The following is a 15,617-nucleotide window of genomic DNA, read 5'->3' as shown; positions in this document are numbered from 1 at the left end:
TGGAACAGGTGTAGGCCAGACTGCAATGACTGGCTAGTGTCATCTGCAGCAGGCAGGCCTGGTGGTATGCACGCCAGTGTCAGCTTCCATTTTTCCGGTAAAACATATGATGCTGGCTGCAGTGGAAAAATGACTTCATCAGTGGCAAGTTGAGTGATGAAATGTAATAGTTTTATCTTCTTTGTAAGGGACACCACAGCACAGTTCCTCATTAAACATAGGTGGCATTTTCCCACTGAGGCTGCATTTATTTAGACCTCTCCTTTGTCATAAAACTTCTTTTGGTTCTGTAAGCTATTATCAAGTGTTGAGCCCAAATAAGGCATTTTTCTTTCGTTTTACTCATTCAACATCCATGACATCATTTCACTTGGGATCTGTGGAAGGTGCATTAGTATATTTTTCATTGTAAAAAATTTGTTGTTTTTCTGACATATTTTATATCCTGGAGTATCTTCTCACTATGGATCAAAAGGTATGTCTTATTTAATGTAAATGTCAGACAGTGGCTCAGAAAAGCTTCACAAGTTGAATAACAAAGATGATGCCTAAATAAATAGAGCCTAAGTGGAAAAAGAGTTCCTGCATTTAATATTATCAGATTTTCTGGCTTCAACCTGTCCTATAGTATTATCATTTATGTAAGATGCCACTATGGGGTCTGCTTACTGGGAGGCAAAACCGTGTACAAGTTAATTTTAAAAATGACTATAGCTTGGGGTGTCAATGGACACAACATGTGATATCAACCCAAACATATTGAGGGAGGGGAGATCTTAATAGCAAATACTACATGGGGAGATTTTAGAGCATGGGTGGTTTATCTTTCAGGCCACACCACATGCCATGTTTTACTAGGACAATACACAACCACATTCAACAAGGAATATGTAAGCTAGTTTTGAAGAATAAAGGCAACCACAGCTTCCAAGATGGCATCAAGTGTAGTGATGTATAGCAACCAGATGAATATGAGTTGCAGTTCTGCAGTGAAAAAAAGGAAATTGTGAAAGTTGTGAAAGTGGAGAAAAAGAACACATTTCAACTTTACAAAAAATTGTGGACATTGTAAGGTGTGATATTTTGCAACTACCAAATAAAAATTCTGAGGTGAGGAAGCTGCACCATATTCCAAACAACAAATCGAGTTGTGTCAAAGCAAGCTGCGATACTTGTACTTCCCTCTTGTTTTTCCAGCTGCCTCTTTTTTCATTTTTGAATTCATTGCCAGTAACATACATGAGTATAATATGCATTTTCATAAAAAAGGAAGACTGGCCCTCAGTTTCAAAGAATATAACACCACATCTAATTTTGTGTTTAGTTTTATGTATGTAATTGGTTTTCTAATTAATTTTGAGTATGCCTAGTTAGTATCTTTTGTTATAGAGTGAAATCGGTAATTGTTTCATAACTTAAACTCTATTGGTGACCTATAAACAAATATAAATTTTGTACTAATTGTAAACATCTGGAGGAATAACTAGTAGTATTCTTAAAGAATCTATTTGGCTCTATTCGAAAGGATATTAGCAAAGCCAGCCGTTAATTAATTCCAAAGTAATTAACAGTATTGTCAAAAGTATTGTTTGCATATCAATATTGGTTAATTTCATGATTTAAACAAATAATTTGGCCTAATTCTTGTAGTAGAAAAAACTGTTAAAAACAACCAATTTTTCGATGAGTTTAATTGTAATTTCTGTAAATTTAACTTCAATCAATGTGTGGTTTCAGCACATGTTATTGTGAGGATATATGAGGGCCTGTTTTCTGGTACTGAGACAGTCAGTCCACGGCCGAGTTTCAGACGAGGAACCTGTATTGGTTAGATCAACAACAATGCTTCTGTGAAATAAGTGTAACACAATTAGGCCATGTGTTAAAACAATGACAGTGTCTGTTCTATATGTACCTTTTTATTCTTCAAGAACTGTGAACTATGTGGTTAGGTTTTTACTGCTCGTAAATGTTCAACGGTAAACTATTGCAGCAGTATGTGAATGTTTGCGTGCAACCTATTAATGAGGCTTATCGAAAGTTAAACAATAGTGCACTGGCCACGTAACTGTGTATTATTGAGGGTTTGTAAACAGTAGAAGTAATGTACTGTGAAACGTAAATGTGCAACTATTGGCTACATCATTTAAAGTAGTCAGTGTTATACTTCCACACCCCATTTTTCAGCCAGTGTAGCAACACAGTACATCGACACAGAGGACAACAAATGAAGAACTAAAAGAAGGTGAACCATCACAAAGTAAGCCACAAAATGGGAATCTGATGAGTTATGAGAAGCACAAAGACAGTGTCAAATGGCTGTCAAACATAGCAAATGAAATTATATCTGCAGATAATTACAGGTACAGTGTACTGTTGACTGGTACTATTGAGTGCAATATGGATGACAAACTTTGTAAACAGTGTGTGAACAGAAAAACAAACCAGTCAACATGAGAAGAATGCAACAGAAATTGACTGCCAGTGACCACAAAGTAGCAAACCATGCAACAAAAGCCAATCCTCAGTGACTAAAAGCAGTGATCCTGTAGGATCAGGTGGGAGAAAGACTTAACAAACCTTATAAACAACATGAAAGCAATGGCAACTCCACTCCAAAATCTTACATACAGTGCAATGTACTTTTTCTTGCTGATAGTCATGGAAGAATATTAGCCGATACTCTACAAAGTGTAAATCATAAAATCCAATAAAGCAGCACCGGGAAGCCAGGAGCAAGGACGAAAAACATCATAGAAGACTCAACTTTAGAGAGCAAAATGTTGCATGACAATGACTTTGTTGTCTCTATAACAGGTACAAATAATGTTGTTTGTAATGAAGCTGATACATGTATTGGAGATCTGTCTAAATCTGTACAATGAAACAAATTAAAAAAACATTGTTGTTCCTACCATCCCACATCTACATGATTTAATGTACAGCTTGTGTGTTAGCAAACAGATAAGAGAAACATATGCCAGAGTTAAATCATTATGCTTGAGATATGAAAAATGTTTACCTTTAGATACACGCACATTAGATTACAGCATACAACTAAAAATGGACTACATCTGAGCTATGAGGGCAAGCATTTTCTGTGCTAAAAATTAAGCAAAATTTAGTTTTTGAGTGAGACTGACGTCCCTTTTTTAGTGTAAATAGGCCTTCAGTGTGCACACGCAAAGGCAAATGATTTACCGACAACATCAAGAAAGATAAAAAGTGTAAAATAATGTTCCAGAATGTCCAGTCCATTGCTGATGAAACAGGAAGTAAATCATACATATATATTGTGAATGGACTTTGTATAAGGGCAAAGAGGGTTATAGTTTTAAGTTGAACAATTATCAAATTGTGGGTGCACACTACACGAAGATACACAAAGGTTGTGGTATGGGTACTTATGTCAGAAATAACATTCATTGCAAAAACATTGAGTGGGTTGATATCTCGCAATGGAGATGGCCTTTCAAGTAGCAATAGTTACAATGAATGTAGGCAAAAACAACTTAATAATTATTGGTGTGTATAGCTCACGAAATAATGCTGTAGAAGAGTTCTTTTGCCACTTGCAAAAACTTTTGCGTAGACTATCTACAAACAAAAAACAGGTTAATAACAGTAGTGGCAGAACAACTGAGAGAAAATTTGGAATACATTTCACATAAATTTTCTCAGCATGTTATAGTCTTAGGTGGAGATTTCAATTTACCAGATATAGACTGGGACACTCAGATGTTTAGGACGGGTGGTAGGGACAGAGCATCGAGTGACATTATACTGAGTGCACTATCCGAAAATTACCTCGAGCAATTAAACAGAGAACCGATTTGTGGAGATAACATCTTGGACCTACTGATAAAAAAAAGAGACCCGAACTTTTCGACTCTGTAAGTGCAAAACAGGGAAAAACCCACCATGGTACAACAACAAAGTTAGGAAACTACTGCGAAAGCAAAGAGAGCTTCACTCCAAGTTTAAACGCAGCCAAAACCTCTCAGACAAACAGAAGCTAAACGATGTCAAATTTAGCGTGAGGAGGGCTATGCGTGAAGCGTTCAGTGAATTCAAAAGTAAAATTCTATGTACCGACTTGACAGAAAATCCTAGGAAGTTCTGGTCTTACGTTAAATCAGTAAGTGGCTCGAAACAGCATATCCAGACACTCCGGGATGATGATGGCATTGAAACAGAGGATGACACGTGTAAAGCTGAAATACTAAACACCTTTTTCCAAAGCTGTTTCACAGAGGAAGACCGCACTGCAGTTCCTTCTCTAAATCCTCGCACAAACGAGAAAATGTCTGACATCGAAATAAGTGTCCAAGGAATAGAAAAGCAACTGGAATCACTCAACAGAGGAAAGTCCACTGGACCTGACGGGATACCAATTCGATTCTACACAGAGTACGCAAAAGAACGTGCCCCCCCTTCTAATAGCTGTGTACCGCAAGTCTCTAGAGGAACGGAAGGTTCCAAATGATTGGAAAAGAGCACAGGTAGTCCCAGTCTTCAAGAACGGTCGTCGAGCAGATGCGCAAAGCTATAGACCTACATCTCTGACGTCGATCTGTTATAGAATTTTAGAACATGTTTTTTGCTCGAGTATCATGTCGTTTTTGGAAACCCAGAATCTACTCTGTAGGAATCAACATGGATTCCGGAAACAGCGATCGTGTGAGACCCAACTCGCTTTATTTGTTCATGAGACCCAGAAAATATTAGATACAGGCTCCCAGGTAGATGCTATTTTTCTTGACTTCCGGAAGGCGTTCGATACAGTTCCGCACTGTCGCCTGATAAACAAAGTAAGAGCCTACGGAATATCAGACCAGCTGTGTGGCTGGATTGAACAGTTTTTAGCAAACAGAACACAGCATGTTGTTATCAATGGAGAGACGTCTACAGACGTTAAAGTAACCTCTGGCGTGCCAAAGGGGAGTGTTATGGGACCATTGCTTTTCACAATATATATAAATGACCTAGTAGATAGTGTCGGATGATGCTGTAGTATACAGAGAAGTTGCAGCATTAGAAAATTGTAGCGAAATGCAGGAAGATCTGCAGCGGATAGGCACTTGGTGCAGGGAGTGGCAACTGTCCCTTAACATAGACAAATGTAATGTATTGCGAATACATAGAAAGAAGGATCCTTTATTGTATGATTATATGATAGGGGAACAAACACTGGTAGCAGTTACTTCTGTAAAATATCTGGGAGTATGCGTGCGGAACGATTTTAAGTGGAATGATCATATAAAATTAATTGTTGGTAAGGCGGGTACCAGGTTGAGATTCATTGGGAGAGTGCTTAGAAAATGTAGTCCATCAACAAAGGAGGTGGCTTACAAAACACTCGTTCGACCTATACTTGAGTATTGCTCATCAGTGTGGGATCCGTACCAGATCGGTTTGACGGAGGAGATAGAGAGGATCCAGGGAAGAGTGGCGCGTTTCATCACAGGGTTATTTGGTAACCGTGATAGTGTTATGGAGATGTTTAATAAACTCAAGTGGCAGACTCTGCAAGAGAGGCGCTCTGCATCGCGGTGTAGCTTGCTCGCCAGGTTTCGAGAGGGTGCGTTTCTGGATGAGGTATCGAATATATTGCTTCCCGCTACTTATACCTCCCGAGGAGATCACGAATGTAAAATTAGAGAGATTAGAGCGCGCACGGAGGCTTTCAGACAGTCGTTCTTCCCGCGAACCATACGCGACTGGAACAGGAAAGGGAGGTATTGCAGTGGCACGTAAAGTGCCCTCCGCCACACACCGTTGGGTGGCTTGCGGAGTATAAATGTAGATGTAGATGTAAACACAGACTCTTTAAACTATAATTTAAATTATCTTACACACTTGGACATGTTGCACTGCTATAACCATATCAAAACAAATGAGGAAACAACCAGAATAACATCTAACTAACAATCCTGCATTGATCATGTTGGTGCAAATCTAGATAGGACAGATACAATGGTAAGGACTATTGAAATAACAACTCTATATATAGAGATTAAAGCAGACCAAAAAGAGTTCTGCATAGTGACCTACTCATTAAGAAGGAACTTGCACAGAGATATGAGCAGAAATTATCCAGATCACAGGATATAAATGAAAAATGGGGCCTTTTCTATGAAATATTTATGCATAGTTTTAATCAGGCATGTCCAATAGTAAAAAAAGAACTAAGCAAATCAGATCACACAAAGAGCCTTAAAATTCCCCAATAACGTTAGCAAAACAGCCTGGCATATTGCAAACAAAGAATGTGAACATAAGAGAGTCTCCAGTCTGCAGAAATATAGCACTAGAAGAAAATGGAATGTTGTTGTTGTTGAATGAGCCAAAGACAGTATATAAGGCCTTCATAAAACATTTTAGTAAGGCATGCAGAGAAGAAATTGATGAATCAACACTACAAATAAACTCAGTTAAAATGAGTAAGGAGTGTAAGAATATGAGGTCGTGAAAATAATTTCAAAACTCAAAATAAAAACATCAACTGGCTGGGATGACATACCATTTACATTACATACAAAATTAAAAAATGAATTAATAAAACAAACAACACATTTAATAAATAGTTCAACTGAGCAGGCAAACTTTCCTGCATTTTTAAAAATTACTGAGATTTGACCAGTAAGTAAAAAGTGTGCAACCACTGACAAATAATTACAAGCCAATATCACTGACTTCAACAGCTAGCAAGCTGCTTGAAAGAGTAATTCTAGACCAAATGGAATACTCCTCCTGTAAATACATTCTACTGAACAACAAGCAGCACAGGTTCTGAAAATGACAATCCATAATAACAGCAGTAGCAGCTTTTTTCCATGAACTGCTAAACAGACTGGACAAAGGAAACAAAGTTATTGGAATTTTTCCAGATTTGTGTAACGCATATGATTCTGTGAATTATGCAGTTCTATTAGCCAAGTGTAAGAAAAGTAGCACTGAAATTCTAAAGTTCTTGTCTGTGAGATAAAAGACAGTGCACTAAACTCAGTTAAATGATGAAACTAAGACAATATAATCAGCATACAGAACTCTGAACTATGGAGTCCCACAGTGACATATAGATTGGCCATTCTTTGATCTTGTAGATATTACTGACATAACACAGCCCCAAAACTCAAAATTAGTGAAATAGGCTGATGAGACATCATTTATTAACTGGAGCCATACTGAGTGACTAACATTTGATAGCAATAAAGAGAACTTTGAAACGATCACAGAATATCTAACAAAGAATAAACTTACACTGAATAAAAACAAGAATGTAGTAATAAAGTTCTTGTTAAATTATAATAACAGTGATGTTGAATAACTTTGTACAGTTGAAACATCTGATAAACATAAGTTTGTAGGCATTTTGATCGATGAACATCTCACATGGAAAGATCATATCTGTGATATCTGTAAAAAGGTTATACCAATAATATTTACTTACTACAATGTCCTGCAAATATAATACCCCCCCCCCCCCCAATCCTTAAACAAGTTTACTGCCACTAATATATTGTAGTACATAGAAGTTGCCAATGGCCTCGCCGTAGTGTTTACACTGGTTCCCAGCAAATCACCAAAGTTAAGCACTGTCAGGCTGGCCTAGCATTTGAATGGGTGACTATCTGATCCGCTGAGCATTGGTGGCAAGCAGGATGCACTCAGCCCTTCTGAGGCAAACTGAGGAGCTACTTGATTGAGTAGTAGCAGCTCTCATCCCATAAACTGACATATGGTCAGGAGAATGGTGTGCTGACCATATGCCCATCCATATCTGCATCCAGTGACACCTGTGAGCTGAGGGTGACACTGCAGCCTGTCAGTGTCATTGGGTCTTCATGGCCTGTTCAGATGGAGTTCAGTTTTATATAAAAGTAGAACTATCTGCAAAGTTGTTTTGAATTTTAGTAATTCACTGACATTGCCTTTCAACCCCCAACTATTTGCTTTCTACTCATAATTTGCTACATCTGAATTGGATTTTGTTCAAAGACTCAACACTTCATCAAACAGTACAACATCATTTTAAACAACCAATATAGATTCTAACAATGTAAAACTGTAGTAGATGTCATAAATTAATTTAATGAAAAAACTACTACATTGTTAGATAGAGAAACTAAAGTTGCAGGAATATTCTGTGATATTACAAAAGGATTCAACTCTGAAAATCATGACCAGCTGCTTTTCAAACTCAGCAAATACAGAATAAGGGATATTGATTTGAAATGGTTTGAATCACATCTTATGGAGAGGAAACAAAGGATAATAATCACATCAAATGAAGCCAATTACTTCTCAGAGTGGAAATCTGTGCCCCAAAGTGTTTCTAAATGCTCTATCTTTGGGCCAACTTTTATTCCTGTTGTTTGCTGATGATACATCTGACCTAACTGAAAATGAAAATGCTGACAGTACACCACAGAGTGCTATGAATACGTTAATAATTCGGAAACATGATTCTCTGTAAATACATTAATGATGAACATTTCAAAATTCATATGATGAGTTTTAAAACCAAACAGTCCAAAACTGAAGAAATTAGTATTATTCATAATAATCAAAAATGGAAGAACTTAACTCAGTCAAATTCCTGAGTATAAATCCATGAAAACTCACAACAAAATTAAAGAGTGTGACATAAGGAACATGAGGCTAAATGTTTTAAATATCAGGTTACATTATTTTCTAATAAAAAGATGCTGCTACTCACAGGAAGATTTCATGGAGGACAAAATGATAGAGCTGGATCCTTAAAATGGAATAAAAATTTATGCTAGTTATAGCAGATGCAAATATTGAGATAGCATTAGAAATAATCTTGTATAAATTCCTCAACAAGTAATATTGCAAGTCTGACAAAATTTTAAATAAGTAAATTGTAATGCTGAAATGTCTCCTGTAAATCAGACATACATTCTGAAACACAGTATATTATGAGATGAATAAAAGGCATTACATTCTTAGAGTACTCAGTCAGGAGCTCAGGTTAGATTGACAGAAGAAACAAAGAAGATCAAATGAAGAATTGCATGTTTTATTATAGGATTGCTTAGTAAGCATGAATGCATTACAGAGACGATCAACAAACTCTAGTGGCAAATGTTACACGAGGAGTACTGTGCACCATGGAGAAGTTCACTGTTGAAATTCCAAGTATCCCTTCCAAGAAAATTTGAGCAACATATTACTTCCTCCTACATACAACTCACAAAATGACCATGACAATAAAATAGGAGAAGCTCACGTGGAGGTATATTGACAGTCATTTTTCCCAAGCACCACACATGACTGGAACAGGAAAAGGGTTAAATGATGCCCCATAAGGTGACTTGCAGAACATAGATGTAGATATAAATACAGAGAAAATGTGTGAAATCCACAGATTATGTACCTAGTAACAATAGTGACAACTTCCACACTAACAAACCAATGATGAAAATTGTAGAGCCAGTTTATTATGATCAGAACAGGAAAAACTGTGTAACACAATATAGAACATTTTCTGTTGCGGGTGACTGATGATGTACTGTACTGATCTTGAGTATCTGTGGGCAGTATAACTCAAGAAAAATTCACGTGTCTTGTATTATGTTACTTGAATAAATGCAGCTACCAGCCATTTTCATGTAGCTTTATTTATGACAATATGCATTTTGGGCTTTCACCCATCTTCAACTGGCATAACACATTTATATATTCATTAGTACAACTGTGTTTTGAATGTAGCAGGTGCTGTTTGTTCTGTGATGTGGGGCTCATTTTCTGCACCATTGTACGCATTGTACAAGCACTTTCAAGTTCACTGGTGCAGTGCAGCATTCACCATGTACCAAACTAAACCATTTTTTAAAAATTGGAAGTCATTTAGAAAGGTTTCAACTTACAACATAAGTTATCCAATGACTGGATTCCATTCTTAAAGTGGATTTCTAAAAGGTCAACAAGATCCACTTTTATAGTTATCATAGCCTCTTATGTAGACTTAAAACATTTTCCTACATCAAATTTCTTCAGATTTAAGAACAGATAAATGCTATGAGGTCACAGACATTGGACATAGAATAGATGTTACAAGTTCCAATTCAAAGTCTTCAGTTTCCCTTTGTCAAAGCACATACCATTATCCTGAAAAAAAAAAGTGTGTCTTTCTTTATCAAACTTTACATAGTATCACTTATTTTTACATCCAACTTGTCAAAAGATCTTGAATGGTATGTTTTCAGATTTTTTGTACTCTTTGAAAAGTCATCAAAAAGATCAATCCCATCTTATTCCAAAAAACCACTGGCCACAAATTCAGCTAGATGACAATGGTTGTGCTTTTTTTAGGTGCAGGGCTATAGGCTTATAACAATTGTATTGTTATTTCATTTACAGCAGATGGCACTGACATTCTCAGGAAGAAATCAGATCGCAAAATCAACTGGATTCTCTCAAACCAGCTTCACATTTGCTTTTGGTCAACATGCAATAAGTATTACACAGTTTTCACACACATCTTGCCCACAGATAATTATTCATGTAAAATGTATCATTCTCTTTCTTATGGTATGGCTACATCGTCAGTTATTTCACATATCAGTAATTATCCAATACCATATTTGATACTTTCTGGATATTTTCATCAGTATTTCCAATTTTAATACAACAAATATGGTTACACACTTTAAACTGTTTAATTTATTCTTATAAAACGTTATTAACTCTGTCCGACTTTCTGTTGGTGATAAGCCATCTGAAACAAAAATTTTAATTTGGGGACATTTTGCAGTTAATATATTTAAAGTAAATACACACAACACAAATCCTTTAAAATGTCATATAAACAGAATTATTCCACAAATAATTTCACTTCCAATTGTGAGTAACATGGGACTACGTGTGTAAACATTTGAATGTAAGATCAATAACTTTTATTTTGACGTACTGCCTGTTGGCTTTTGTCTCAGAATCTTCAGCCTGCTGAATGATTTTTCTGTCATTCTGCCAACACAAATGGCTGGCATTATCAAATAATTATCCCAGATTGCTTGTGACAAACTGGACTCAATCCTGTGTCCAGATATTGTACATATTTTCCATAGCAATATTGAGGGTATTTTGGGCGTCATTTATCACTATTGTTCTCACCATGTAATCTAAATTCATCTTTTGCTGTGGCACGTGAATCAAGGATAAATTTACCTTGAGGTTTTCTTCTTTCTTGTTAAAACTATTGTCATGTTTGTACCATTCTTCTTCTTCTTCTTCTTCTTCTTCTTCTTCTTCTTCTTCTATTTTTGGCCTGAAACAATCTGTGTGGTAGCTCTTTTACAAAGCTAAAACCTGGGAGTCAGTGAATTTTATTATGTGATCAGTCTCTCACAGTGTGTACTCCACCATGACCAATTTCTCCAAACGTCCTCCTGCAATACAATTTATGTCTGATGATCTTGGTATTAATGGGTCTTCTGATCATTCCAACAAACTTTACCATAAGAAAAATGGTGTGCCATATATTCCTGACATTATGAGTGGATCCCTTTTTATCTTTTTCCAAGGTGAGACACTCTCTGAACTGTCTGGTTGGTTTGCAAACAGTGTCTGCACAATATACATTCAATTCTGTCCATTAGGCTGTGGATGTACGGCAGAAAGACCACATATGACATTTCTTCTTCGAATGTGTCACTTCACTGAGTGTTAGGTTTTGTGACACTGATGTTAACTAGTAGAGTATGTTTTGCGCCTCAGTATGCATTTCAGGTGCTGCATTTTGTCTCCAAGGTACTGTGGTTAACAAGTTGGTCTTGAGAGTGTTTCAAGCTTATTAATCATCTCTTTTCTGGCTTAAGTGATGATCTGAAAGTTTGCACAAGTATCATTATTGAGTGGCTGTCGTTGGGTACAAGATGACTTAGACAGAATTTCTAGTTTGTCTCATGACTGGCAGCTTGCTCTAAATGCAGAAAAATATAAGTTAAAGGGGATGAGTGGGAAAAGCAGTTCTACAATTTTCATATAGGGCATCAGTAGTGTGCAGCCTGACACAGTCACATTGATTAAATATCTAGGTCTAACACTGCAAAGTGACATGAAATGGAATGAGAACATCAGGTTGGTAGCAGTAGGGAGTATGCTAGACTTCATTTTATTGTGAGAATTATGGGAAAGTTTAGCTCATATTTAAAGGAGACTATGTATAGAATACTAGCGTAGCTTATTCTTGAATACTGCTAGAGTTACTGGAATCCCCAACAGTCAGATTAAACAAAGACATTGACACAATTCAGAGGCATGCCACTACATTCGTTACTGGTAGGTTCAATCAGCATACAAGTACTGCCACTGAAGTACATTTTGCATAAGGACCACAAAGATAAGATGACAAAAATTATTGCTCACATGGAGGCTTACAGATAGTCATTTTCCCCTTACTCTATTTGCAAGTGGAACAGGAAAGGAAATGACTAGTAGCAGTATGTGGTACCCTACACCATGCAGTGCATGGTGGCTTGTGGAGTGTGTATGTAGAGGTAGATGCAGTCCATGTGCAGTAGTTTCTGATACATGATGTGGTGCAGATTCTCACCATACCTCCTAACCAGCACACATACAAAGTGTAACTGTTGGTCCTTTTATACTTCCATAGTACATTTAATGCTAGTGCGGAGATGGTCCAAATGTATTTGGAAATCAATGGACTGTTTGCCACCATGGTTTCACATCAAATGGAAGAAGTGAGCAAGAAGATCAGAGACTGTCTCAGAATGGCAAAGGACAAAGGGCCCCCTGGCAATGTTGAGAATACACTACATTTCTCACTGGGGAAAAGAGGTACCTTGCCCATTTGTTCAGGAAATGTCTTAAAAATTTACAAACATGTCAATAATCTTAACAAGAAAGCAGCAACGTAAATGGATACTGGATTCCTGTGCTGCAGGGAAAGACTGTTATAGGTAACACAAGGAGGACTACAGTGGTAATGACCAGTGAAAGGCCCTTGACATTGGCATGTTAGGAACATATAACCTATGGTTGTGGGCTTGACTTCAGTCTGCCATCAACAATGGAGGATGAACCTCTCTGACAGTGCCAGCCACTCATGCTGGAAACATGTAAGAAAAAATTGTTAAATAAATATTGAAGATCCTGAGGCAAATGGCAACATCTACTATGTCAACAAGTGGTCACAAAAGCCACAACAATATTTTAATTTTTATTTTCCCTTGTGTACTTGTTTGCCTGTTTTATCATTTATCAATTCATAGTATTTCTTAACTTTAGACCACTTTTCCAGAAAAATATGAAGTTGCTTAATGATTACTTTGACATGCTTTTTCCTGCATGTACTTTCTATGTAGTGAAATAATCTTTTTCACATTAGGATACAGCTTCTGTTATTTTCTAATGACATTACTTGCCCAAATGGACTGCTTATCAGTACTGCATATCTGTCTGCAATTTTAATGGGAAATAGCTTTCAAAGAAAGTGGTGAAAAGTTTGAAGAAGTGCACTGTCTGTTATCTGAACTGTCTGTATTGTAAACTACTTGCCAAGTTTGCCCTTTGGCATTGGCTTTAAATGTTTTGATTTTAACTGGACTTATATCTCTAATTGTTTTGTTTACTACATTGGGATTTGAATGTGCCCTGATTCTTTTCAGAATTACTGTTTATGCATTGTGACCTGACCGTCCATTACTAATATTTACCCCACTGTGCTCATCAAATAGAGAACAGTCTATTAAGATATTGTCTGTGATCCCTAGTTGGAAAGTATACTATCTGTACTAGACAAGATTCAAGTAAATCTCTTAACACTAGAATCACCAATGGGATATTTTTGTCCCAGAGCAAAACTGTAATCCCTCTCCTTCCTCTAATTGTTTTAGAAGGTGGATAAGGTTTCATAACTTTTAATGTTTCTTAACATAGTTCACTCTGAACTAAAAATCAATGCCATCACTTGCATAATTTTCAAGAAACAATAAGGAATAACTAGGACTACTAATGTGACATTTTCCACTGAATAATGTAAGTTGTGCTGACTGCTGCACATTGTTTTCCGCCTTTAATGTGTTTGCTGCTGCAATAGAGATCAAAAACTATAAGTGTGGTGCAATAAAACTTCATTTAAATGGAAAACACATGTACTGTGAAGCAGTGTAGCCTGCTTCACTGTTTGAGTCTCACAGATAAGCAGATGTTAGCACTGATAAGTAATACTGAATAAGTTGAATTTAAAAAAAAAGAGGCAGGTAGTATTTCAACTGATTCTGATTATGATGCAAAACAAAGAGCAGCATAGAGATCAGATGAACCAGAGGGCAGCAATGAAGATACTGATGAATCATAATGTATACATAGTAGTGGAAATGTTATGAAATAAACTGCTTCTGAGACTGTACATCTTTCTTTTTCCAATTTCACTGTGCTGTATTCATTTCAGGGGGAATGCTCATTTCATTTCAATTATCTATAGACACTACCTAACCCAAAGTGCAACCACATTGTCATAGTAATAGGGAAGGTGGTAGAGGCATTTCTGTCACAATGTGACATCGTTGCACAGTAAGAGTTGCTCAGATGGCATTTTTCAAGATAACAATGATAAACAGAGTTTATTTTTAGCTAAATGATGCAAAATTGTGGCATGCAGATGCTAAAAGGCATCCTAATTAAGGTAAAAGATGCTTATCCTGTAATTTGTCATTAGAGAAATTGAAGCTCCTGATGAACCAAAGTGGGAAGTAGTTCCCACACTAATACTGGAACTCACAGAAAGAGCAGAATGTAAAATATTCTTTGGGAGAATTTTGGTCCTTCTTCATATGGGTAAAGGTGTGACATAAGTGATTTTCTGTTGAATGAAAGTCACTTGTTTATTGACGAATCTGTTCTTGAAGATAAAAAAAAATGCACTGAAACAGATGTCCATAGAGCAAGTAGAAGAATAATCATTACAATTTGAAGAGCTGGGTGCATTTCTTGCTGTTCCACATGTAAGGGGTTCCACTGAATCCAAAGGAATGGAAGTGGATCATCTTTGCTTGAAGAAAAGTACAAGACCATTTTATAAGTCTGTGATGTCACATAATCACTTCCAGAAAATCGTGATGTTCCTCCTATTTGATTTATAGTTGACATGGTGGCAGCAACTAAAAAAATGAAAATTTTCTGTCATGTCATGTGTATTGGAGAGTTACAACAAATTGGCAAAGTATTCCTCATCCGTATACCTTTTGTGATGGACAGTATTTCCCATTAAAGTTTAATGCCAGTTCACTCATTTCATTGTTCAAGAGCTAACAATTATGGTCAGAAATATGGGACGCCTGTCTATAAAAATTCTCAGTATATGCTGAACACTTTCTCATATCTTGGTAAAGATTGAACTCATCTTGGTGATGAACATATGCATCTAGCATGAATGTACTTAATGTACAAAATAACTCGCCATTAGATTGTCTGTCAGTTACAGAAAAACACATTCCCTGAAATAAAAAAGGTCCACTGAAGATGGGACATTTTTGTACTGACAGCAGTTTTAGGGAGTTTGAAAAATGTGGCAGTTCTAGTATTAATAGTGTTTTCTCTGGAGGATCAGCAAGAAAGTTTGTATT

General features: G+C 36.6%; 1 protein-coding gene and 1 long non-coding RNA gene across 2 annotated transcripts in view; one reads left to right on the top strand and one right to left on the bottom strand.

Annotated features, from left to right (window-relative positions):
* Positions 1–1,219, top strand: part of LOC124723187 — a 58,098-nt gene extending 56,879 nt beyond the window's left edge. The window contains exon 4 of the long non-coding RNA XR_007006532.1: positions 832–1,219. This is a non-coding gene — a long non-coding RNA (uncharacterized LOC124723187). The remainder of the gene's footprint in view (positions 1–831) is intronic.
* The window catches only part of LOC124723186 (protein PFC0760c-like), a 125,577-nt gene that overhangs the window by 17,883 nt on the left and 92,077 nt on the right, over positions 1–15,617 (bottom strand). The window lies entirely within an intron of this gene.

The sequence above is a fragment of the Schistocerca piceifrons genome, chromosome X (assembly GCF_021461385.2).
Source record: "Schistocerca piceifrons isolate TAMUIC-IGC-003096 chromosome X, iqSchPice1.1, whole genome shotgun sequence".
Lineage (NCBI taxonomy): Eukaryota > Metazoa > Arthropoda > Insecta > Orthoptera > Acrididae > Schistocerca > Schistocerca piceifrons.
The sequence above is the reverse complement of the archived record's forward strand: the minus strand, read 5'-3'. Positions and strand labels throughout refer to the sequence as shown.